The sequence below is a fragment of the Manis javanica genome, chromosome 1 (genome assembly GCF_040802235.1).
Source record: "Manis javanica isolate MJ-LG chromosome 1, MJ_LKY, whole genome shotgun sequence".
Taxonomy (NCBI): Eukaryota; Metazoa; Chordata; class Mammalia; order Pholidota; family Manidae; genus Manis; species Manis javanica.
The window spans coordinates 37,859,069-37,885,457 of record NC_133156.1 but is presented as its reverse complement, the minus strand read 5'-3'; the positions used below and the strand labels follow the sequence as shown (position 1 = coordinate 37,885,457).

General features: G+C 38.2%; 1 protein-coding gene across 3 annotated transcripts in view; it reads right to left on the bottom strand.

The window, feature by feature from the left end:
* SGCD (sarcoglycan delta) overlaps window positions 1-26,389 on the bottom strand; it is a 981,442-nt gene that overhangs the window by 394,159 nt on the left and 560,894 nt on the right. The window contains exon 1 of one of the 3 annotated variants that reach the window (XM_073231315.1): window positions 7,044-7,474. The exons of 1 other annotated variant lie outside the window; for it this stretch is intronic. The gene's annotated coding sequence lies outside the window, so the exon portion shown is untranslated. Of the gene's footprint in view, window positions 1-7,043; window positions 7,475-26,389 lie in introns of those variants that run through there. One more of the 3 variants, XM_037025143.2, reaches the window with a different exon arrangement.

Genomic DNA, 26,389 nt, shown 5'->3' with positions numbered 1-26,389 from the left:
AACTGAGACAGAGAGGTTAAGGAACATACACAAACTCATTCAGTTTGTTAAAGACACAGCATAAAAAATTTGAACCCCGAGCTCCTGTCTATTTTCTAAATTTGTGCGTTAAATGCTTCCAGATACATGTGAATACTTGGTCAGAATATCATGATGGCTAATTATAAATACATGTCTTTATAACAGTTTTGGCTAGACTTTCTCAATGAAGATATTAATTTTAAGAAAATTCATCAGTACTACAAATATAACAGCAACTACTGTATTTCAGCCAAAATTGATGGTACTCAAAGTTTAGGTATTTTTCCCCAGGTAATAAACCACCTTTGATATGTCTCTGAAACCCATAAACTTTTACAGCATCATGAAAAACGGCTACGGCAAATTAGGCGCATCCTTTTACAGTGATTCAATAGTTTCATAAAATTAGCATTGATCTAGTAGATTCTCCCTCGACAATTGTGTTTGGTAAGGATCGTTAGTTACTTGTGCTTTCAAATATTTGCAGGGAAATCTGTGGTCTGAAAGGAAATTCATCTCATCTTCAGTCATTTTTTTTTTTAACACAAAGTTTGCAGAAAATGAGCATGATAACAATAACCGCTAAAAGTTATTATGCCTCTTTGTGAAGTACCTTGCATACCTTCAGGTATGCACACACATATATATAAATGTCTATCAAGGTATAACTTACTAACTATACAGCTCAAGTTTTACAAATCTGTACCTCTGTGAGAACAATCTTCAGTCAAGATAGGGGAGGTTTCCATCATGCTAGAAAGCCCCCTCATGCCTCTTCCTAATCAATCCCCATTCCCAGAGGGAGTAACTATTCTGATTTACGTCACATTTAAAATTTCTAACCTCAGATGTGGTTACCCAAAGAAATGTTTAACTCTGAGGCCTGTGCTCCTGGCCACCATGCTGTCCTACTACATTTACCTCAGTAGGTACTGATCCCACCTCGGGGGTGTCTCCTGACAGAGCCAAGTCCTGATGCCCTAACTTGTCGCCAGTGCATTTAGAATGTACAACACATACGGCCTTGAAGGAACTGAAAAACATGGTCACTCACATCATTTTCTATGATCTGTGGTTCAGATGAGAAACTCTATTGAGAGCCTACTAATGTCAACACCTACAGATCATGAAGGTGGGGGTCCATCTACGAGGAGAATGCAAACCTGCCACAGAATAGAAGCTGTCCTGACCCCTCTGCCATGTTGTGGGAAACCAGACTGGGATGCCCATCTTAGCTTTTTCTAGATCATTCAGATACCATCACACTATATTTGCATGCTTCATAACCAAGTCCATTAAAAAACACTTTGTGAGCTAAAATATGCCTATAGGTGAGCCCTCAGCTTATAACCGGCTTATTACCAGCTGTTCACATCCTCAGCCTGGGAAACAACAGGAGTAGCTTCATCAATGACAAAAATGAGGCCACGAACCTGTGACCATCATAGCCAGTGTTAGGAGCTAATGTTTGTCACTGGGTGGTAAATGTTTGCTGAGCAGATGCTGGTCTGTAACTGACACTCTTGAACACTGAGAGGAGCAGATAACTGGTGAACCACACTGAACAAGCCAGAGGAAAGAAAAAACTGCCAACCGAGAAGATGGAACAGACTTCAGAAAAAAAAGGCAAAGAGCTCAAAAGAGTACAGAACGAGAGTGACAAGAGACTAAAACCAGGTAAGAACAAGGAAGGCGAGGAACGCAGCAGGATGGCAGGATGCCTCCCTATCTTGGCTGCTTCTAGGTAGGAAGTGGGCTTCTTCCCCTGAATGGGCCTTCCCCAGTACCAAACCCCACCAGAGTTAGACAACAGGGGCGCCCAGTCACCTGCTGGGGAGAAAGGAGCTAACCCTGATATGTATTTACTCTGAGCTCCATGAGAGCAGTTTCAGTAGTTAAATACTTTGACCCCAGTAAGTAACTGTGGGGTTGCCAGGAATTCAGAAATATGTTATTTGGAAGTCAGGGTACTCACAAAAGTGTCTGATCTTGTCACCCTGGCAAGAGAAAGTAGTGTGAGCAAGGTGGGAGTTTCCAGTGCCCAGCAATATTGTTTTTATCAGAAAAGTGCTTGCTTAATAGGCACCACTGCCTTATCAGTTAAAAGGAAGAATAAAGCCATCACCTCCACATCCACCCGCACACCTTGGGCTCCGTTAGGACAACCACCAGCAGAGAGCTCTGAGCAAACCAGTCTCACGGGATTTACACATTCAGTGAACTCTGGAGACACGTTTCTCCCCTAGTCCTGCAGACCTGTGTGACGGGCAGGTCAGAGGCCACAACCTACACAGCTTCCTTTAGAGAAGGAATTTGAAAATAATAATGAAAACGATCTCCTTTCTGTGTGGAGCAAAGGTGAAAAAAGAGGACAGCAGAGCCTGCCGAGAAATTCAGACAACACAGAAAAAGCTACCTGGATAATTCAGTGTAAAGCATTCTCTCCTCTGCTGATTGTCCCAGCACTTCACTTTATCGTGGTCTGAGTCATTCACTCTTTGTCAGTTCGCCTCATGCTATCCAGCTAATATTAAGTATCTGTAGAGGAAATACTTCAGCCCTCACTGTGTGTAAGGCACTGTGCTCAGCGTATTATTTGGATCATCTCAACAACACACTGTGCAGTAGATGTTATCATGTCCATTTTAAAATCGTTGCTCATGGAGATGATGTAAATTATCCAAGGTCATACAACCAGCACCTAAGTCTAAATCTGTCTGCTTGGAACCTGGGCCCAGCTCACAGTATAATCTTCCTGCTACAGGTCTTCCCACCATCCACTCTTCTTTCTCACTATGCTACTTCTCCCTACAGTCATCCTCTGCCCCTTTGGTTAATAGATGTGGGTGTCCTGTTCATGCAATATGCATTTGTCAGGTGACTAGGATAGAGTCACGGGAACCCAATTTTTGTCAGGAGGAGGTTAACTGGCATGTGTTTAGAGAAGAGTAAAGAAAACAGGAGCAATGAGGGGCAGATGAAATAACTCATGATGCCCAGCCTTGGGAAAGGAAGACTAAGATGTTCGTAATGAAATGGGAGAGCTTTAAAATTTTTTTAAATCATAGATTGTGAGAAATAAAACAATTTAGAGGCATCTGATTCCACTTTACAGATGGGAAAACTGAGATCCAGCTGTAAGTGGAATCTGGACCTACCCCACAACTTCTGACTACCTCTACGACTCAAGTCTCTTCATCAAGCTTCTTCACCAAGTACCACTACCACCCTCGAGACAGGCTTAGGAGGCTCTGACATGGCCATGACTTACAAGTACTGACACAAGTTTGGCTCAGTCTGAGGAGATGTACGGTGAGACACAACACCCCCAGCGGCTTGGCAATGCATTGGAGTATCACTGAAGGTGTTGCCATCATACCTGGCTGACATCTGTCACCAATGCTACAAATGGCATTCCTGCAGTGGATAATCACTTAGCCACAACAGTATTCAATTCAGTTCTGTCAAGCTCAGTGTCTGGCTTCAGCAGAGTCACTCAGAGAGTTTTTAAAAATCTGGGGATTTCTCACCTCTAACTTTAAAAATTCTAATGTAGGAGGTTTTGAGAAACCAAGGAACCAGGTCATTTCTGGGGGCCTGTCTAAGGCTAAGGTCCCATACTAATGTTACTTTCTCGAGCGTGAGCCTGTGAAGTACCACTCAGCTGTCATTACTGAGTCGGTGCATGTAACATGTAATCCACAAGAGACTTAGAATCAAGGGACAAGAAGCGTTGCTGTTGCCCTGGACTGCCTGTGTCCCTTAGACATGCAATGCATCTTCTGGTCTCAGTGTCCACTTCTTTAAAATGAAGAAATGGGTTACTAGAGCAGTGTTTTTCAAATGTATTTGTTTATGCATTAAAAAAAAAAATGTAAGGGTAGGTGGCAAAAACTGTCCATGCCTGGCCCACAGACGGCCTCCTGCTCCTCACTGCTAACAGACATGACATGTCACTGTCAGGCATAAAGCTCAGTCTGAAGGTTCCTACTCTACATGAAACCTGATGGGCCCTGACTTGGCGTCATGGTGATACCCTTGATGAATATCACGATCCAGGTTGGGGCGTATGTTCTGAGACACAAAGGGAAGTCTCCAGGGGAGGGGACCCCGATCCATGGGGAAAGGTTCAGGAGGAGGAGTATTTTTCCATCCATGGCCTGGCACCTTTGCCCTGCGCTGAGCATGATACGTGGAGACGGGCACAGGCAGTCGAGGTCAGGAGCTGAGAAAGGTATAGCAGAAAGGAAGCTTTGGCCCTAAGAGCCAAGGCTTACTGTCGGAGCAGCCTCGACTGCCCGGGTGTGCTCTGCATCTGCGCGGGCAAAGAAAAAGTAAGGCCTTATATGTCAGTAGATACTGTTCTGTGTATTTAATTCACAAATTTTAGTATTACAGCTGTTAAAGCATGACTAAAATAGGGAGGTAATATCCAAATGCATGGTTTTGGTTTGTACATATTTAAGTAACAGTATAATAAAAATCATTAAATCAATAAGAGGCATGTACCTTCCAACTAAAAGGGGTCTCTGTATTACTCAAACTCTGGAAATTCTGGACTACAGGATGGTCCAAATTCCTTCCAGACAGTTAAAGTCTGTGATTTCACAAACTACCTTGCCTTGTGAAACTAACACTAGATATTTTCACCAACACCATGATACTTGTCCTTGGAGATGTTTTTTAAAATTAAAAAAAAAAAGTAAATGCACTTATTAAACAAAGCACCTGTAGCATTTTATATTCCTTTTCAAAAGTTTGTCTTAATGACGAAAAGGCCATGGACAGGGCTTGGACGGCTTTGCTCGCTGCAATGACTCACCCATCTCCACCTGGGCCCTTCACTCATCACCCCACCAGGAATATCTCTGGGTGAAGCAAACATGGGTAAAAAATAAAACCTTAAGTGCCCGCCCCGTCCTTGCTGAGACTGTCTGAACCCTTGGGCAGTGCCATGCTTACAAAACGTGCTTGCTCATTACTTTCCAGAAGGCACAGCAGGGCAGGGTGACCATGGGGTCTCCCATGGAGAAGAGGGTAAAACAGTTCTCCTCCCTGCGGCCGTGGTTTACCCACACACTTCAAGGGGAAATCTGCTGTTTCTAGTGCGCACGCTGCATTCCTGCTCACAGACCTCCCTCTGCCCTCGCTGCCGGTTTACGGTTTACGGTGCGGCCACTCCTCTCTCCTTGTTGACTCATCTCTGCCCTGGATTTCTCCTCCCTTACCCTCCTACCCTTTTTCTTTTCCTTTCCAAATGTCAAAAGAGCTCAGCTTTTCCCTCGTGTACTTCTAACGGAGGGAAACCATAGCGGTTCTTCCAAGGTTTCAGCACTGCTGCTCGTAATTATACAACCTGTTGTTGCCATTTCACGCCTGCTCTGCTCAACGCTTGACACATGCTAAATTTAGAGAAGGGTGACCTTAGAGCTCACTTGAGTCTCCTTTTTTCACTGGCAGTGGGCTTGCTGTAGTTCCTGTTGGTTGCTAATCTGTCTTGGCATTTTGCTCACTCAGTAGGCACTAAAAAAACATAGTGTAGTCACTGTCCGCCCTGACTTCTAACCGCACCCAGTTTCTTGTCCCATGTCCTACAGCAACCAAACCTTCCTGTTTCCAACCCAACCAAAAATGAGGTTGATGAAAAAAATATCTGTGTGCCATCTCCTGGGACAAGGAATCCTGCTGCCTGCCATTTCCCAATTCCCTCCTCCAAGGACAAAACTGTAAAGAGAATAAAAATGCTGGCTGAGAGCACCAACTGCCACCAGCAGGACACAGTGTCAGCCTGCTCATCTTCGGTCTCACCCAGAGCAAGTTTTGAAAGTCTTCTGCCCCACATTCGTCATTCAGCCATGAATCTCACCTTCTATTATTAGCTACATGTTGAGAGATTTTCACACTGAAGTGAACACACACTAATTCTTCACAGAGGTCCACCCTAAGAGGTCTAGCCACTCTGCTGCTATTAAGGAAGCACCCTAGAATTCATTCATCCATTTCCCTAACCAGACTCTTGGCCAAGCCCCCTTTGGGAAACACCCCTGCTGTCACTGATTATTCTGCCAGTAATCACAAAGCACAGTGAGATTTTAGTCCATCTCTTTCTGAGCTGAAACAGTGTCTTATATACAATTACATTATATTGTGCTTTTTGGGGGTGGGGGGGTAAACATCTATATTGCTGATGTGTTTGAGAAAGAATGATTTAAATTTTGTGGATTTTTTTTAGAGCACTTTTCAGTAAGGGACAAAATCAATCAAATAAAATTCACACCATTTTATGTCTATCTTTTACCAATGATTTTACCACTGTTTTCTATTACTCTTTAGGTGTCTGCATTTCAAAAATACTGAACTGTTTTTTGAGAGCAAAACTTCCGGTTACTTGAACCCGGGAAATTGGAAATTATTATAGAAACAGAAGTATAAGTGTTGATTCTGCATATTTCCAGGCAAATGTATGACTGGGCTCCTTAATGACAGTCAAAATCGCACATAATAATAAAAGACGGCAGGAACTCACTCACACACACATATCTGCCACCACACTGTGAAGATGGATTCCAAAAGAGAAACCTCAGATTCTTACTCCCTCCTAAAATGAGAACCATTTTCTGCTAAAAACATCCCTCTCAAAACTCTCTGAAGCAAAGAACACAGTTTCATCTAAAATTATCTTTTTGCCAATGGACTGTCCTTCCACGTCAAAAAGTTACAGAAGGTTGGAGTATGAGATTTCACATACTTTTCTTTTTAAAAATCCTGTTTCCAGCTAAATCCTAACTTCCAAAAGTGTCTCTGTCATGCTGAAAATCAGCTCTCAAAAGGGGTGGACGAAAGAAAAGATGACAACAAAACACCAAAAGTTTAAGTGATAGAGTTCTAACTTGTGCGCGCGCACACACACACACACACACACACACACACACACACACACAAACACAGAGTACTGGCAAACACACAGCAGGCTGAGAGAGTGAAGAGAAGCGTGGAAATGCAAGAACTCAACAGCACCCTACCTCTCCTGTCTGCTTCACAAAGCGGCTGATGAAAATCGCCCGCAGTCCCGGAGTGTGCTGAAGAGGCTTTGAAGGAGGCGGCCGCTGGGCCCGCAGAGTGGGAGCAGGCCCAGCCTGCGCTCAGAAGCTGCTCCAGTCAGATTTTCCAACTGTAGAACTGCAGCCAAGTCCCTGCCCATGCCTGAAGAATTTCCTGAACAGCATTCCCGTTCTTTTTCTGACTGCTTTGAAACCGTACTCTGTCTGTACTTCAATATGGCTTTGTCAGGCCAACTTAGAGCTACTGGGCTGTCTCCAGCTATCAATGGGAAACACATGTGTCAAGCACAGACTCGCTCCCCTCCAACAGCGCCCATGGCGTCTGCTGGGCTCATATTCACCACCACAAAGCAAGCTGCTTCTAGAACCAATTCTGATTTTTCAGCCATTCTCCGGGCTCTGCTCCTTTGGCAATAGATGCTGGAGAGGAGTCTTCTCTCACTTCTGTTCCATGCTGCCCCTTTTTAACTTGCTCCTTCGATTCGCAGTCCCCAGCTGACCCCAGTCAGCCCCTTGAGTTTATGCCAGCCCTGTTGCAATATGAAGAGTGACAATATGAGAATTCACATACTTTTCTTTTTAAAAATCCTGTTGCCAGCTAACGAGCCTGTTGCAGCTGAGATGTGAATTCTAATTTGATCTTCCTACCTGCGTTCCCTCAGTCTTTGCTCAAAATTTCAATTGCTGGAGGGGGAACAATATTTTTAGCATTTCCAGGCTGCTTCAGTATTTCGGAGTGGTCCCTCATCCTGATGTGTGCATCTGTGGCTCCTACAACTAAAAATAATGCAATTATTTTCCAGCACTTTGGTTGCTCTCTGCTCTGTAACTGTGTTGGTCCCAAAATGCAACATTTCACAGGCTGTTGCAATATGTGTTATGGTTATTGGAAAAAGAAAGGAGAAAACAGTGTACCTTTAATCAGAATACATCTTAATTCTGTATACCTGTAATTATTTCTGGATGTCACACCAGTAGGATGTCCTGTGTACATTCTGCTGGATTTTGAGGTCTACCTTCGACATTTCCTCGTTCCATAAAACAAGAGGAAATCTCTAAAGATACAAAGAGGACACCCCTCTTCTCCTATATGGAAACCCCATATCTAAATAGTCCAAGCTAAGTTGTCACGGTAACAGAGTAGAAAAAGATTTAAAGAGGAAGCCTCATTTATTTTGAGCTTTTTCTCTTTACCTTTTTTTTTTTTTTTCGTATTAATACTTTATTTCCTAAAACACCCTATTAGCAATGTATTTTAAAGAACTGGTATACCAGATTTTAAAAGAATTGTGTGTTGCTGAGGGGCTGCTGCAAGTAATAGGATTTGGTGGGGTCCTGAGTTTAGCATCGGATTGCAATGGGCACTTTCAGGAGGATTAGATTTTTGCATTGGGAAGCAGTGTGTGGATGTGTGTAGGGAGGGAAGCATGTATATACCTCAAAGGTCAGGATGCAATTAAAGAATCAGAGAACTTTAGAGTTGAAAGGAACCCCAGAGACCATCCAATCCAATTTGTTTCTACCCTTCATTTTACACAGGGAAATGGAGGCCCAGATAGATGTGATGACTTGTCCAGAGTTGCAAAGACAGTTAATTCCAGACCTGAGGCTAAAAAATGGGATTTGCACTAATTTTCTATGGGCTTTCTCTATCCCAGCATTATCTGGGAAAGACAGTATAATCTAACCTTCACAAGAATAGGCTTACAATCAATTGGTTTGGGGTCTATTCTGAGCTCTGTCTCTTATTGGCTAAAAATTCTGGTCTGCTTGCTTATTAACCTCTCTGGACCTCAGTTTGCTCATCTGTACAATGGGGATAATAATAGAATCTACCTAATGGAATTGTTGAGAATTTGCTGAGATAATCCGTGTACAGTGTTTATTACAGTGCCTATAAAGTACATTTCAACTTAGTTTTCTTTTAATGGAGCAAAAACCAGACCCTTTCTCTTACCTAAAAGCAAAACTGTGCTCTAACATTTGAGTTTCTAGAATAAACTATTTGATTGTCTAGTTTTCTGCCACTTTCCCTTTACATAACAGGGGCCTATCCTCTTAAACAAAGGCAGTGTCCTAACACCTTATTAGAACATTAAGCCAACCAACACAGCAACTTTTCATTTATTTCCTAAACATAACACTGAAGTCTTTGCTCAAGATTAGCTCACAAAGGAAAGCAGTGAGACCAAATCTGCCATAAATTACATGAAGCTGAACAAAGGGCCATTTGCAAAGAACTAGACTTGTTCTCCAAACCTTAAAACCTCCAGATTACCATTCTAAAAATAAGAGATAATTAACTATTGCAATTCCCATGTTTGGTACCTGCAACAATCTAAATTAACAACAAAATAAAATCCCATAAATTGAGGAAGAAATCTTTCCAAGGAAGCAACTGCTATGAATTCTAAAGAATCAGTTTCTACCTGAGGTTCCATAGCCTTGCCTTAGAGTGACGAGTAGCAAGTGGTTAATGACCTGCTTACTACCTATTAGTCATGTTTGGTGTGCCCAGTTCCTTTAGGGGAAACAAAAGAGGAGGAGGTAATTTTGAGTGGTTTACAAATAAATGTCTTAGCAATCAATTAAAAATACAAACATACAACAACTGGAAAAACCAAGCTCAGACTCTACAATGGCACAACATTGGTGATCTGATGATCCAAAAGATGCTGCTCCAATATCTCCCCCAGACACTTGCTAATTGGCTCGGTGCAGTGTGGGCATTTGGAGACATATACCTCAGTGGGAGAGTCAGCTCCATTAGTACCGGCTGGAGAATCCTGAAAAGTTACTTAGTTCTTCTAAAGCTGAGAAAAATTATCCAAAACTTGAACATAAGGCCACAAGGAATCACATTTTTGCTCAATCATATGTGATAATTGTTTAACATGCCCTCTCAAGAATTACTCAGGGGAAATGTGTTCTGTTCAATTCATTGTTTACTACTGAAAAAAGGTCCCAAATTCAATAAAATAGCTACCTGTTACCTTGAGCACTTTTGTATGTTAAACATACAAATTACTTCTCTCCAGTAGAAAAAATTAATCCCAAATGTGATTGTTTATTGCCATGTAAGACATTAATGAGTTTTGCATCTATTCCAGCATTTTGTGCTAACTTTCCATAGTTAATGCACCTATGAACAAGGAGCTCCTCACACATTCTTACCATTACACCGATTCCCTCATTAGTCAATGAGTCAAAACAAATATTTGACATGTCTTCACTCTATCTTTGTAGGATTCATGCTTTGAACTTTTAACATGTCTTCACTCTATCTTTTTGACATGTCTTCACTCTATCTTTGTAGGATTCGTGCTTTGAACTTTTAAAAATATAGCTTTTTACTGTTTCCTTTTCCTCACCTGCATAATGAATGTTCTAAGTCTTGAGAAAATGCATTAGAAAGCATTCAGCAAAGTATATGGCACATAGTAAATGCACAAACTAATAAACACTGCTATAATTTAATATTATATTTGGTTTTTAGTTTTGTAAAGGACTCTAGAGATCATGAAGCTAGATCACTTATCAGTCTCATTTCTATTATACTTTCTGATCCCTGCCAATAGATTCTGAAACCCCTCTTACAATGGCCAAACTTAACTTGTTCTTCCACAGAAGTTGACCTTGTTTTTCTGCTTTTGTTGTTCTAAAATTAACAACTGAAATATATCTCCAAATAATAACACAGGATAATAAATGTCAGTTAGAAACTCTGACCTTAAAGATGACATGAATGAGAAAACTTCAGTCTAAACTAGAATTAAATTTCCATGAGGACATGCATTTTTGTCTGTATCGCCTCCTGCCATTTTTCCAATGTCTGAGACTGATAGGTAGTTGGTGCTCCTATCTGCCCTTTGAATAAATGATGTCCTTTGACTTTAAACCATTCTCTTTTATGAATTATTTTGACTTTTATAGTTTATCATTTTATGTTTATCATTCTGGTACCATTGGATTATTTCTCTTCATTATGGTTTAGATTTCTTTTCTCCTCTGGTTTGCTTTCTTCTAGGAATGTTTCCTCTTAAAATGTGGTGCTGAAAAGCAAACAAACTTTTCAGATGCGCTGGCTCTAATTCAGGGCCAGAGGAACAACTCCATCTCTCATTCAGGAAGTGTACTACACTTTTGTCGGTGCAATTTATAATCATACTAGGTTTGGGGGCAGTAACTTTGAGTTATATTGAGAAGCCAGCCTGGAGATCCTCTTTATCACAGGCACTCTTATTAAGGTGCGTCTCTTACATAGTTTACATCTATGATTCTCAAAAGCGAGTTTTATGTTAGAATCATCTGGAGGCAGCTCTTAAAATGTCCAGAGCCAGGGGCCCACCCTAGAGATTCTGATTCCGTTGGAATTGTATAGGAACCAGCTAACAGTATTTTATTTTGAGCACTCCCAGATGATTCTCATATGAGCCAGACTTAAGGATCACTAAGTTACAGTGACAACTTTTAAAACATAAACCTAATTGTGTCACTTTGTGAAATAAAATCTTTAAGTGGCTTACCACTGCCTGAAAGGGAAAGACAGCAACTGACACTATTGACTTGAAAGGCCTGGCTTGACCTGGTCCCTGGTCTACCTCTGAGGTCTCACCTGCCACCACTCTCCAGTCTTCCAGCTCTTCAGAGATAGCATGTATTTTTCCACTTGCAAATCTTCAAAAAGCTATTCTTTCCTTCTGGAAAGATGTTTCTTCATCCTGCAAGTTACCCTCATTCTCATGTTCTCATCTATTTAACTTCTATTCAACCTCTAAATTTATACTGTTACCACTTCTTCTAGGATTCAGTTATCCCAAACCTGTAGTTATATATGCCCAAGGACTAGGACTTATCATAGATATGATTATATATTTATTTGTGTTTTTTAAATGAATTATACGCATTTTGAAATGAGAAAATGAATATTCTCCATAAGGTCAGAAACCAGGCCTGCTTTCCCATTATTGTATCCTAGTTCCTTGCACTCATAGGAAGGGCATAGTAAATATTTTTAAGTAAGTGAATGCAGTTCTTTTAACCCAAGTTCGTGAATGCCTATAACCCCACTCTCTTTATCTTGAATTTCATACTTCATTTTAGGTTTCTGGCATGTTAAATATTATATCCAGGACACGGAGTTCTCTCATATGATACTAGATATATTCCCAAAACCTATTAAGACATTTACATGTTTATCTAAATGACATTGTGAGAAATGACCAAGTCAGGGTCTGGCAAAAAGCTTAAAGGCCTGGAGTACAAGGTGGGGACAGCTATGATCAGAGTAGAGAAGGTATGCTGTGCCACTCACGAGAGAGGGTAGACTAGGTTGATATAACACACACAGGGTCATACACAGACACAAAGTATTTAAGGCACAAACCTGAGAAAAGGCATTCACCAGGACCCTTTTGGTTTCAGCAGTCAGAGCTCATTCAACTCAGCCTAAGGGAAAAAAAGGAGGGAGGTTCCTATATAACTGTAACTCCAAGTTGTGGATCTAAAGGTGGGGTGGAGTATAGCAGTTAAAATGCAATTGAGAATCTATCTCCTTCTTCTCTAGGCTTCTCCTGGCTTCATTTTCAGTTTTGCTCTCTCTGTTGGGTAGTAAGATGTCCACAGGTGGTCCTTTCACAGGGTAAACATAGTATCAGCCACATACGCTTATCCCTGAACAAATCTATGACCGGGGAATAAAGTCCTTGGTGTTGGCTATATTTGCCCCATAAGATAACCCTGGGACTAAAGGGAAGGAATCAGCTCTGTCTGCACCAGATAGACTGAGAAGACTAATAAGGGACTTAAGAAAAACCATAGGCAGACAAAAGTCGCATGTGAATCACGGATGATGGAGCACCCAAGACATTTATAATCTTGCCCAGGAAGGATCCTTAAGAAATATTATGAGGTAATATTTAATCAAAGATAGAAAAGGTATTTACTATACACAAGCCAAAAACAGTTGAATGAGAGTTAAATTAATGGCAGATGATTACAACAGTGATATTATGCCAGACTTTCATTTAAGGGCTCATTTCACAAACAATACCTTATGGGAAATGACACTCACCCTGCTTTGGCTCTTCAAAACAGAGCAAATCCAGTTCTGTTTTTCAATTGCCAAGGGCAAAATGATCTGGGAGACTTTGAAGATACTTTTTTTTTGTGGAGGAATCTGGACCAGGAAGTTTGGCTCAGTGACAGATCAATGACCCACAGTTGTGAGAATTTCTCCATTGGCCAGACATAGTGTCTAAGCTGAGGTCATTTTCTGTTTTGGAAATTCAAATATATGCATACTACACAATGAATAATTCTCAACCTAAGTCATTACTTTAAGAAAGATTTGACACATTTGATAATTAATTTAAGGTAACAAGTAATGAAATATATGCAACTATATCTTTTAAAAATAAATTAAACAATGTAAAGCAAATACTGGTATAGTTGCAAAAATGGTTCCATGCATTCTTTCCTTTTCAACAGGAAACACTGATCAATCCTTCCAAATTTTTTTCTGGCTCATAATTTCTCATTGTATTACAACTTGCTGAAAGTAAGACTCTAGAAATATCACACTTTTATTTGGAAATAAAATTTATTGATCAATAAAAGTGGGTCAGACTATGATAGGCACTCCATGGTAGACTGAAATAAATAAGACCTGTACTTGAAAAATGATGGCATTGCTCCTCTTTATTTTTAACAATCACATCAGTGATCAATGGTACAAAATACAACAGTTGGATACAGGGATTTAAAAATAATTTTAAGCTCCCTTGATGAGGAAGGCTGTGTGAAACCAAAGGCCAAATCTTAAAATTCAACAGCAAAATCCAGCAATTACACACTGAAACCTTAAAAATACTGCCAAAGAGAAAAAAATTCAGTATTATACAATTCGAATTATTTATCATTAAAAGGAGTTCATTTATATATGTGATAGAGACATAGCTGGGCAAATCCACAACTACCATAGCATCTGGCACTCAATAGTTGCTTACTAAATGTTTAGTGTTTTACTACTAATAATGAATATTGATAGTAATAAATATTCTGACATTGCCAGACAAACAAAAGCTGAGGGAGTTCATCACCACTAGACCTGTCTTATAAGAAATGATAAACAGAATTCTTCAAGTTGACACAAAAGGATACTAGGTAACATGAAAAGTGAAAGTATATAAAAATCATTGGTGAAGATAAATATATAGTCAAATTCAGAAGATTCTAATACCATAATGGTGGCACATAAATACTTTAAACTCGAGTCAAATTTATAAGAAAAAATTATTAAAAATAACTACATCTACAATAATTTGTTAAAGGATAAACAATATAAAAAAATGTAAAGCATGACATCAAAAGCATAAAATGGTGGGGGGGCAGAGTAAAAATGTAGAGTGATTTTGTATGCAATTAAAGTTAAGTAATTATCAGTTTAGAATAGACTGTTATAATTACTAGATGTTTTATATAAGCTTCATTGTAATCACAAGAAAGAAAAAAACCCAAACTTTCCTGTATACACCAAAGAAGAGAAAGAAATCAAAGCATACCATAACAACAAAAAAATAAAATTAAAAAATCAGAAAAGAACACACCAAGATAGGAAGAACAAAAGAACTACAAAGCAATCAGAACATAATTAATGAAATGGCAATAGTAAGTCTTTACTTCAAGTGCACATGGATTAAATTATCCGATCAGAAGACAGAGGATGGCTGAATAGACAGAAAAACAAGATCCAAAATATGCTGCCTGCAAGAAACTCATTTTAGCCTTAAGAACATACATAGGCTGAAAGTGAAGGGATGGAACAAGATATTCAGGAAAAAATGGTAACCAAAACTCAGCAGGAGTAGCTATACGCATGTCAGACAAAGTAGACTTTCAGTCAAAATCTGTCACAGGAGAAAAGGAAGGTCACTACACAATGATAAAGAGGTTTATTCATCATAGGATATAAGAATTGTAAATATATATGCACCCAACATTGGAACACCTAACTATATAAATCTAGTATTAATCAAACTGAAAGGAGAAATAGGTAATGGTAGGGGACTTCAATACTTTTTTTTACACAATGGATAAATCATCAGACAGAAAATCAATAAGGAAACAGTGGTTTTTAATAACATTATAGATCAAATGGACCTAAAATACATATTCAGAACATTCCATCCAAGAGTACCAGAATACATATTCTTCTCATATGTACACTGAATACTTTCCATGGTAGAGCATACTTTGGAACACAAAATAAATCTTAAATTTAAGAAGACTGAAATCAAACCAAGCATCTTTTCTGATCACAATGATACAAAACTAGAAATCCCTAACAGAAGAAAAGCTGAAAAATTAAAAAATATATGGAAATTAAACAACATACTCCTGAACAACCAATGAGTGAAAGAAGAAATCAAAGAGGAAACTGAGAAGTATGTTGAGATGAACAAATATGGGAACATAACATGCTAAAACTTATGGAATATAGCAAAGCAGTTCTGAGAGGATTTTAGTCATAAATATCTACATTAGGGCAGAAAATATCAAACAACATAACTTTACACTTCAAGGGACTCAAAAAACAAGAGCAAACTAAGCCTAAAGTTAGCAGAAGGAAAAATAAAGATGAGAACAGAAATAAATGAAATAGAGATTTAAAAAAACATGAAATAAAGATAAAAATGAAATAGAGACCAATTAAACTATGAGTTAGTTATTTGAAAAGATAAGCAAAGCTGACAAAACTTTAGTTAAACAAAGAAAAGAGAAGACTCAGGTAAAGTTATAAATCAAAGAGACATTACAATTGATACAACAGAAATACCTTCAAAGGGTAAGAAACCGAATGAACAGTTCTGTAGCAGCAAACTGAACAACCTAGAAGAAATGGATACCTCCTAGAAACAATCTACCAAGACTGAATCATGAAGAAAAAATAAGCTCTGAACAAAGTAAATACTAGTAAGAAGATTGAAGCAGTAATTTAAAACCTCCAACAAAGAAAATCCCAGTATCATATGGTTTCACTGGTGAATTCTACCGTTTAAAGAATAATTAATGCTAATCCTTTCAAACTCTTCCAAAAAGGTGAATAGGAGGAAACACTTCCAAAGTCATTTTACGAAGCCAGCATTACTCTCATACCAAAGCCAGATAAGGGCACTACAAGAAAAGAAGCTTACAGGCCAACATCCCTGATAAACACAGATGATAAAATCCTCAACAAAATGTTAGCAAACTGAATTCAACAGCACATTAGAAGGATCATACACTATGATCAAGGAATATTCATCTCTGAGATGAAAAGGTGGCTCAACACATGAAAATCAATAAATATGATACTGCACATTAACAGAATGAAGGATACAATTCCTATGATTACTTCAACAGATGTAGAAAAAGCATTTAATGAATATTCAACATGATTTCATGATAAAAGCTCTCAACTCAAAAAGCAATGCACCTCCACATAAGAAAGGTCATATATGACAAGCCCACAGTCAACATCCATTCAATAGTGAAAATCCAGAAGTTTCCCTTTACATAAGAATCAAGACCAGAGTGCCAACTCCTGTTAAACATACTACTGAAAGTCCTAGTCAAGGGAATTAGGTAAGGAAACGAAATAGAAGTTATCCACATTGGTAAGGAAAAAGATAAATTGTCTGTTGGAAGATGATATGACCTTAAAGATTCCAACAACAAAAAAATGTTAGAACAAATTCAGGAAAGTTACAGTACACAAAATCAATATATAAAAATCAGTTGTTTATATACTTTAACAACAAACTACTATAAAAGAAGTTAAAAATCCCACTTGCAATAGCATCAAAAATAATAAAGTACTTAGAAATAAATTTAATCAAGAGGGTGAAATATCTGTACACTGAAAAATATAAAACTGAAAGAAATGGAAGATGACACAAATAAATGGAAAGATGTTCATGGTTTGGAAGAATTAGTATTGCTAGAATGTTCATACTACCCAAAGCAATGTACAGATTCAATGCAATCCCTATCAAAATTCCAATGGAATTTTTCAAAGAAATAGAACAAACAATCCTAAAATTTGTATGGAACCACAAAAGATCCTGAATAGCCAAAGCAATCCTGAGATGAAACAAAGGTGGAGGCATCACACTTCCTAATTTTAAATTCTACTGCAGAACCTATAGTAATCAAGAACAGTATGATACTGGCATAAAAACAGATGCATTGGCCAATGGAACAGAGAGAACCCAGAAATAAACCCATGCATACACAGTCAACTCATCTTTGGCAAGGGTGCCAAGAATACACAATGAGGAAAACATAGTCTTTTCAATAAATGGTGGTAGGGAAACTGGATAAACACATGAAGAAGAATAAAATTGAATGCTTATCTTTGAATATACACAAAAAATTGACTTAAAATGAATTGAAGACTTAAATTTAAGATCTGGCACTGAATATTCTATGACCAAATAAAGGGAAAAATCTCCTAGACATTGCCTTGGCAATGGATATAACAATGAAAGCACAGGTAACAAAAGTAAAAATGAACAAGTGGAACTACAACAAACTAAAAAGACTGGGCACAGCAAAAGACATCATCAACAAAATGAAAAAGGTACCCTATGGAATGGAAGAAAATATTTGCAAACCATGTGTCTCATACAGCATTATTATCTAAGATATATGAGGAATTCAAACAACTCAATAGCAAAACACAAATAGCCTGATTAAAACATGTGCCCAGGACCTGAATATATTTTTCTCCAAAGAAAATATACAAATGGCCATCAGCTATGAAAAGGTGCTCAGTATCACTGGTCATCAAGGAAATGCAAATCAAAACCATAATGAAATATCACTTCACACCTGCAGGATGGTTATTATAAAAAAGACAAGGTGTAACAAGTGTTGGTGAATGTGTGATGGAATCACCTGTGTACTGTTGGTGGGAACATAAAATGGTTCAGCTATTATGGAAAATTGTATGAAGTTCTCCTCCAAAGTTGAAAAAAGAACTAGCATAGGATCCAGTTATCACACTTCTGGGCATAAATATCTAAAGGAAATTAAATCAGGATTTCAAACAGATATCCTCTCTCCCATGTTCATTGAAGCATTATTCATAATAGCAAAGATATGGTAACAAACTAAGTGTCCATAGATAGATGAACAGAAAAGAAATGTGATATATATGGGTATATATACACAATGGAATATTATTCAGCCATAAAAAAGAAGTTCATCATGACATCTGCAATGCATGGATGAACCTAGAGAACATTATGCTAAATGAAATAAGCCAGACACAGAAAGATAAATACTGCATGATCTCTAATATGTGTGGAATCTAGAAAAGTCAAACTCTTAGAAGCAGATAGTAGAAAAGTGGTTGCCAGGGGCTAGGAGTTGGGGAAAATGGGGCAGATGTTTGTCAAAGGGTACAAAATTTCAGTTACAAGATGAGTAAATTCTGAGGATCTGATATAGAGCATGGTGACTACAATAATAATACTGTATTGTATATTTTCAGTTTGCTGAATTTTAAATGTTCTCACCACACATACACACAAGATAACTATGTGAAGTGATGGCTATGTTAGTTAGCTTGAATGCAGAATCATTTCACAGTGTTAATAACTATCAGGTCATCATGTTGTATGCCTCAAATATACATAATTTGTGTGAATTACATCTAAATAAATCTGGAATAAATAAAGCACAAACCATATCAACAAAATTTTTAAGAAGTATTCTGATACCATTTCTACATATTTCAGGTAAGAGAACTTAACCTAGTTATTAAAGCCCACAAATGGTGGGCTGTAGCATATTCCAATATAGAAGGAAGCAGTATATGATCAAGTCCAACTTTGTTTTTTGTTTACATGAAATGTAAGCAAGACTTGAAGTGACCTAGCCAAAGTCACACAGATAGGTAGTGTAAGAGTTGGACAAAATAGTCACACTTTCTGACATCTATGTTGCCTTCTGGAGCCAATGACTATGACTCTAGAACATTATCTATCATTTATTTACTTGCTTGGTAATTTCTGCTAGGAATCCATTCCTAAAATACAAGTTGCATGCCAAGATGTATTGTCTGTTATCTTCTTCTCTTCTTACTTTCTCTTAAGCAATCAGGAGGTCCTTTTAAGGATTTTTAAGTATCATGTTAGTAAAGATTAAATGCAAATAGGTATGGCTGCCAGAAATTTTAAAACTTAAGTTCAATGATAAAATAATTTTTTTATCATTTCAAGTTAAATGCAGGCAAAATTTGTCTTATATACACCCTTAACCTTGCCCTTAACAGAGCAAGTGCTTATTAAATATCTGCTGAAATGGATGCAAGTTAAACATTTCTGTAACTTCAGTGGATTGCAGGGTTCAAAGGCAAGGTGATTTTCCCCAAGGCATCTTGATCAATCTCAACAGACTTTTAGTATCCTGAGCTCATTAATTAGCAGAAACATTAGAAACAATATACTGGGCCAATCTGGCTAAGCTGCATTACTATCCTATCTTAGAGAATAGCGTGGGGGTGTTGAGGTAATACTCATAGAAACAGCTGCATGTAAAATGTAATCAGTGGCTGTAATGACATGCCCTGCTCCTCACTTTCAAAAGCTGAAAGCAGGAAGAAGAAGATAAACCACATGGATGAGAACAGAAATGTAACAGTCGGCATGAAAAGATAGACTGGCTTTCTGACCAGCATATTGACTTCTAACTGCACTATACTGGAATATCTAATGAAAGAATGCAGCATTCAAAAGGTCATTCATGGATGCATAGAAGAAAGCAGAGCCACAAAAGGGAAATAGTAGGCAGAGTTCACTCAAGCACAGAATGAAGGAGTCTTTGCCAATGGACTCTTGTTATTTAATGAGTGGCTGTTCTATATTGAGCACTGGAGATGTGGTAGATCTAAGGCAGATGGGTTCTTACCCTCGAGACATTACAAGTTCGCGTGTCTTCTGGGACCACTGACAAGACTGTGTCTGTTAAGCTGACCCAGCCTGATGCTATGAAGTAATCATTTTTGTCTAAACCTTCTTGTTTAGACATTAATTATCCTTTTCATTATGTTCCCTCTTCTTATGGTCTTCCTAGGAGGAGAGAAGATGTGGTTATCTCTATCCATGTAATATTTTTTATTTTTCATTTTAAATTAAAAAATAAATATTCCTAATGAGACATCAATTTCAAGAGGTTGGTTATGGAGAGTCTGCCACTGAGAGATTAAAACCTCTCTTGCTGAGCTGATAGAATCAGCTTTCTAAGACTGAAGTTAAGAAAGACATTCTGTGAGGACCCCGTGGAAAGAGACTTGCCCATAAATAGTCACTATAACATCTATAAATTTTAAACCTATGATGTAGAATAATGAATTGGCAAGAGATCACAGAGAAATGGGTCAATTCTTTAAGCACTCCATCTAACACATTTATAAGAGATCGTGGAAGCCGAGCCACTTCATTTAATCCTCTCTTATTAAGATATTATTATATATCAATATTTTATTTTAAGGAAACAAGGATTCTATTATTAGATGAGCTGCTGCAGCAGCGAGGCTCAGTGTAGAGGGAGAAGTCAAAGGAGTTTGTTGTGACATAATTAGTATCAATAAAATATTTTCCACTTTTCAGAAGCTAAGTCAAACTATAAAACATTTCCACACTGAATCAATGTATTTGGGGTTCCAAACAGATTTTTGAAGTTTAATGCATTTCAAGACTTCATGTAAATACTCAACTTGATTTTGAAACTGTACACTTTTAGTTTTCACGCCTGGAGCTTGAAAGTATTCTACACATCCAGGTATGTGAAATTGAATAAGGGGGAAATGTTATACTTCCTACCTTGTTTGTGACTTGCAGGAGTTAGCATCTCTTTGCCCTGGGTTAGAATTTGACAGACCCAGAGCATTACCTAATGTTGTTACTCTTAGCCAGGAGAAGATGGTAAAGGACTTAAAACTCTTTTATCCTTGAGTCATCATATAGAAAGTGAGCATAACAGCAGCTGTCTCGCCAGACAGTATGAGGATTTAACAAAATCATCTCAGCAATAGTGGCTTTAACATACACAGGAATAGCTAACATGCAGTGAGTGCCCACTGTGCGGTTACATAGCAAGTGCTCAGATATTTGTGGATACTGCTGAATCCCGCACCAGGATATATATATTTTTTTGATTCACTCCATTACTTGGCATTTAAATATATTTAGAACATAGGTATGCTTTGGTAGCAAGAGTGAACCCAGAGAACCACATTTCAAAGTGTTCTAGTCTACCATTATTTTTGCTAATTGCCCAGCAACTTACTTATTACAATCCATTTCATCATGATTTAGCAGATACATTTATAGGCCTAAGCTCATTGTTATAACTATAGAGCAGAACCATATATCATTCTAGTTTACTTATGAAGAAGGTAATAACCCATACCAGGTCTTCAATGCACCCCCATAATGCCAATTGGACCCAGGCCTCTGACAGCACTCCTCTGAGTTATGGCCAGCGTTTTCTCTCTCTCATTCTGCCTCCAGTCAGCCCTCAACAATTCATTCTTTCATCTCTAAACAGTTTAGTCTCACTCTGAGTACAAACAGGTCAAGCTTCTCATTTCTCTTGGGATACAGTGCAAACTTCCTAACATGGGTTACAAGGCACTGGATGGCCTTGTACCCTGTATGCTCAGCATGACATTCAGGAAACGTCTTATGTGGCCCTTCCTCCAAGAAGCCTCTTTCTTCTCCCTCTTCTATACTCAGCAATATCTTAAGTCCTCTGTTAGGTGCTCCACTTTTCTTTAAATTTTTCCTGTCAGACTACTTTCCATTCTTTACTGTTATTGCTCAGTTAGCTGTCTGAATGTTCAGCTAGATTGTCAGCTCTTGAGGACATGCACTATGTCTGTGCTGTTCATCCATTGTCAGCAGAGCCACCGCATTCCCTGGGCTGGCGTGCATGCTACAGTCAGTGCTGGGCGAGGGAAGAAGGCCAAGAAGAGAGGAGCTGAAAGAGGTGCCCAGAAAGGGGAAATACTACAGCTTAGTATAAAACAACATTTATGATGTAGTTTATCATTTTTATTCATAAAACTTAATCTTCAAATGCTGATTTACTCTGTGCTCTGCCTAAATACCTAAAGTGCTTACTGACTAGTCAAACTTCCATTTAGACTTTGTTCTCTGACTCAGTCTTCATGGAGTAAGGTTCAGAAGACAGAAAACTTTAGAATCGCTACATTAATTAATACACTGACTACATATCCTTTAAGTTTAACCAGAGTAAACTCCTCACCAATGTGGTTACCTTCTTAGAGTCTTTCATATTTTATATTTTTGACTAAACTTGCTTTCGCCCCAAGAACTATTTTTTGTACATAATTATGGGGAACTTGAGATATCTCACCAATACAATGATCACAGAATTGCAATTTCTGAAGAGTTTTAGGAACTGTTAATAAGATTTCCAGGATGATGTTAAAACAAATGCCTAAATATGTAACAGGAAGAAAAATCAGGATATCATGTCCTATGCACATTACTTTTGCATATTGCACAGAAGCCAAATTGAACAGCATTTTTACAAACTCAAGAATGAGTTGCATTAACAGGGAAAAGAAGCAGTTGAATGTGGAGTTCACATTTGGGAATGGTAAAACCTCCTTGGATTTATTACATGGAGACAGCTAATACCTTAGCAAACACCATGCTCCTGGTGCTCCAAAATGTTATGAACTAACTGTACAAGCTATTTAAATATATCCTTCAGCTCTCAAAACTCAGCTAGCTTCACTCAAATCTGTCACAGCCTTTCTGAGTTACTCAGATTTATGTCACGAAACTTATTTTTACAGGATATTTTGTTTTGTAGCTAGAATTGGAGAAGATGCACAGACTCTTTTTATTAATGTAAATTTACTACAGTCCTAGCAGTCAACATTTACTGAGCACCTACTGGGCGCCAGGTATTTTAATTACAGTATCTCGCTTCTTCTCATAAAAACCCTGTCTGATCAGGAAGATCTCAGTGGTTGGCACACTTTTTTGTTAAGGGCCAGACAATAAGTCTGTTAGACTTTGAAGGCCATACAGTCCGTGTTGTGATTTCTCAGTTCTGAAGTTAAAGCATGAAAGTAGCTGTAGATGATACATAATTGAATGGGTGTGTCTTATTCCAAAAAAACTTCTCATGAACATTGACATTTGAATTTCATACATTTTTTGTGTGTCATAAAATATTTTTCTTTTGATATTTTTGGTTTTTAATTATTAACAACATAAATACCATAGCTCATGAGCCTTATAAAGACAGGTGGCACGTCATTTGTCAACCTCTCCACTATCTAAATGTTTCAGGGCAGGGAACTGAAGCTCAGAGAGGCAGGGTTACTCCTAAGCCCAGACACAGTTCTGACTCTAAGGCCCTTCCTTTGATTCATGAGCCTCTGTCTGCATTATGCTTTATATTTGTTGCGCAGGTTAAATCTTCATCTAGCTAGGATCTTAAAATGACTGACAAATAAGTGGATTATGACTGAGTTGGTATCTTTCTTCTTCAAGTAACAGTGAACTCACCCACAGACATTATTTTTGATGGGGCTTTTATCTCATTTGGAAGGGAAGTTGTTGTGGTAAATCAAAACTAATAAATTATACTTGTATTTATACTCACTGGTCCTCAAAATAAAAACAAGCTATTTTCCCTATTACTCCACATTTTATTTATATATTCTAGAATTGTTAAACAACTTTTTTGTATGGTTAAAAACTCAAGAAACTGTTGAAGCCAACTTCTGGAGAAAAGGGGGTAAAAATTGAGTAAGGAAGAAAAGATGTGGGAAATCAAGTATAAATTATGCTCCATTTTAAAAGTTTCTTTTAAATTTGGGTCTCCTAAAATTTAAAAACAACATTTTTATAGCTTTCAAAATAAAAGCTATCGGTTTTCTCAATCAAAACCTTCAAGCATCATGAATCAATAACTAACCACTATTTGTTAACTGGGTGTGACATCAGCAACACATTTTCAAAGAAGACAAGGGGGAACTTGCAGGAGGAAAAGGGAGAGCATAAAAGGATACCTCAGCCACCAGGGGCAAAGTCAGACACACGCGGATCTGGAACTAAGGGCTTGGAAGACATGAGAGAGGAAAGAAAGTCTGAACGATGGAAACAATTTAATGTTGAGAGACAGGAGCTTCCAAGGGCTTTGTAAAGAAAGGTCTGTAACTGCACGTGGAGATGATGTTACCCAGACTTACCATGGTGGTCCTATCACAATGGACATAAATATGAAATCATTCGGCTGTACTTCTGAAAATAACATAAAGGCTCATGTTAATGATATCTCAATTTTAAAAAAAAAGAAAGTAAGTTTCAAGTGAATTTCAGCACAAGAGAGTAATACCCAAACTAGGGTCTATGGGAAAAACAGAGCTTAGAAAATGCTCTTGCGGGGGCAACTTAAGTTAGTGTAGAAGAACAAGATAATGACAATTCCAATCGAATTTAAAGAGGTGATTCTCACCTGGCTGTGTTAAGTGCTTTTCATGTGTAATTTAACCTTTAGGATAACTCTATGAGTTAGGAGCTAGAATTATCTTTATTTTATATGTGCGAAAACTGAGGTCCAGAGAAGTAACTGCCCAAAAATCAAACAGTGGATAAGAGGTAGGGAAGGGATTGACTCAGGCCTGCCGAATGACAAAGTCTGTGACCTTAATTGCTGTGCTAAACTGCTTCTCATTCCTATTAATGAATATGAAATTGAAGTTGAGTGGTACCACAATTTAATATTTTATATGAGTAATGGACTAATGTAATTTTAATAGCACTCTGTAATTCATAAATGCATTCATACACACAGCATTTCACTCAAGTTTCACTAGTATCACTATGTTTAGTGATATTAGTTTCAACAAATATCCCTATATGGTAGTTCAGGATTTTCTTCTAAGTGTATCACTGAGGAAATTTATGTTCAAGGAAGCGGCTCATTCAAGGTCACAGGGCTGGAAAATGATGGTGCACTAGAAGGAAAAAGCTGGCTCTATTTATCTGAGAACTCTGGTCCTGCCATTTCTGAAATGAATGTTCCTGGACAAATGAATCCTTTCTGACACCAGGGTCTACACCTGAAAAATGGGGACAGATTTTAATTTCTCAGAGATTTTCACAGCTTAAAACTCTAACCTATATGAGTGCCTTTGGTACATGAAGGCATGTAACAAATGCAAATTTTCTTCACTGCCTATGATACTGGGTATCTCAGGAAAAGCCCTGGGCATACCCATATCAAACCAACACAGTGTGCTCTTAGACATAGACACTATCTGTAAATTCCTCTGTAAAACTGGAAAACAAACAAGGACCAGCCCTAAATCAGAGTTGGAAATTCTTTGCCCTTTTCTTGACTGTGCCCTTAGCCACTGGTGACATGGTACAGGTACTTTCCATCCATTTGTAAACACAGGTTGATAAACCGGCTGGGGGAGGGGTGCCCTGTGATATGCCTACATGGAGTTGGGAAGGGATGGGCTCCATCAGTTCTCATCAACAAGTAAGAGCTGGCTCCAGCATACCACTGAGTATAGCTACGAGGTTAGGTTAGTGCATTTCAAACATTCTGTGGAGGTAGAAAAACACGTTTTTTTTTGGTGAGTTGAAAAGCCTGATGTGACTTAAAGAATAAAAAAGTAGTAGAGCAGGGCTTTCCAAAGACTTCTCACAGCAAAAAAAAATGAAGCAATAGAAAGGGGATCCTTAGTCAAAATTATCTGGGAAGCTAACTAATTATATATGGTGCTAAATAGGGTCCTTAATGCAGGATTTTACGGAGTTTTTTATCCAGTGTGTATTGCAAACCTCTCATGGGACTAGCATGCATAGCATTTCCTAAGCATATATGATCACATACTCTTCTTTAACAGAGCACTTTATAGAACTATTGTTCTATAGAATACAGTTTGGAAAATTCCACTATAGAAGAAATTATGTGAGCTAACAAAAACTCTACACCCTGTTTTAATCAGTGTAATCTAATTGAGTAATTACCTGACACCAATAACATGCCCAGTCCTGTGCTAGGAAGCAATGGAGACAAGTAAAAGTCTGCATGGCTTTTCCTAGGAAAAAAAAAATGTGTATATCATGTAAAGGAACAACGATGTTAGATGAGAAAGTGCGATCCATGGGCCGGTTTCTAGACCCAACAGACTGAATCAGGGCATAACATTCTTATGGTCGGAATCAAAGCATGAAACAAATACTCTAGAGCAAATGCTGGAT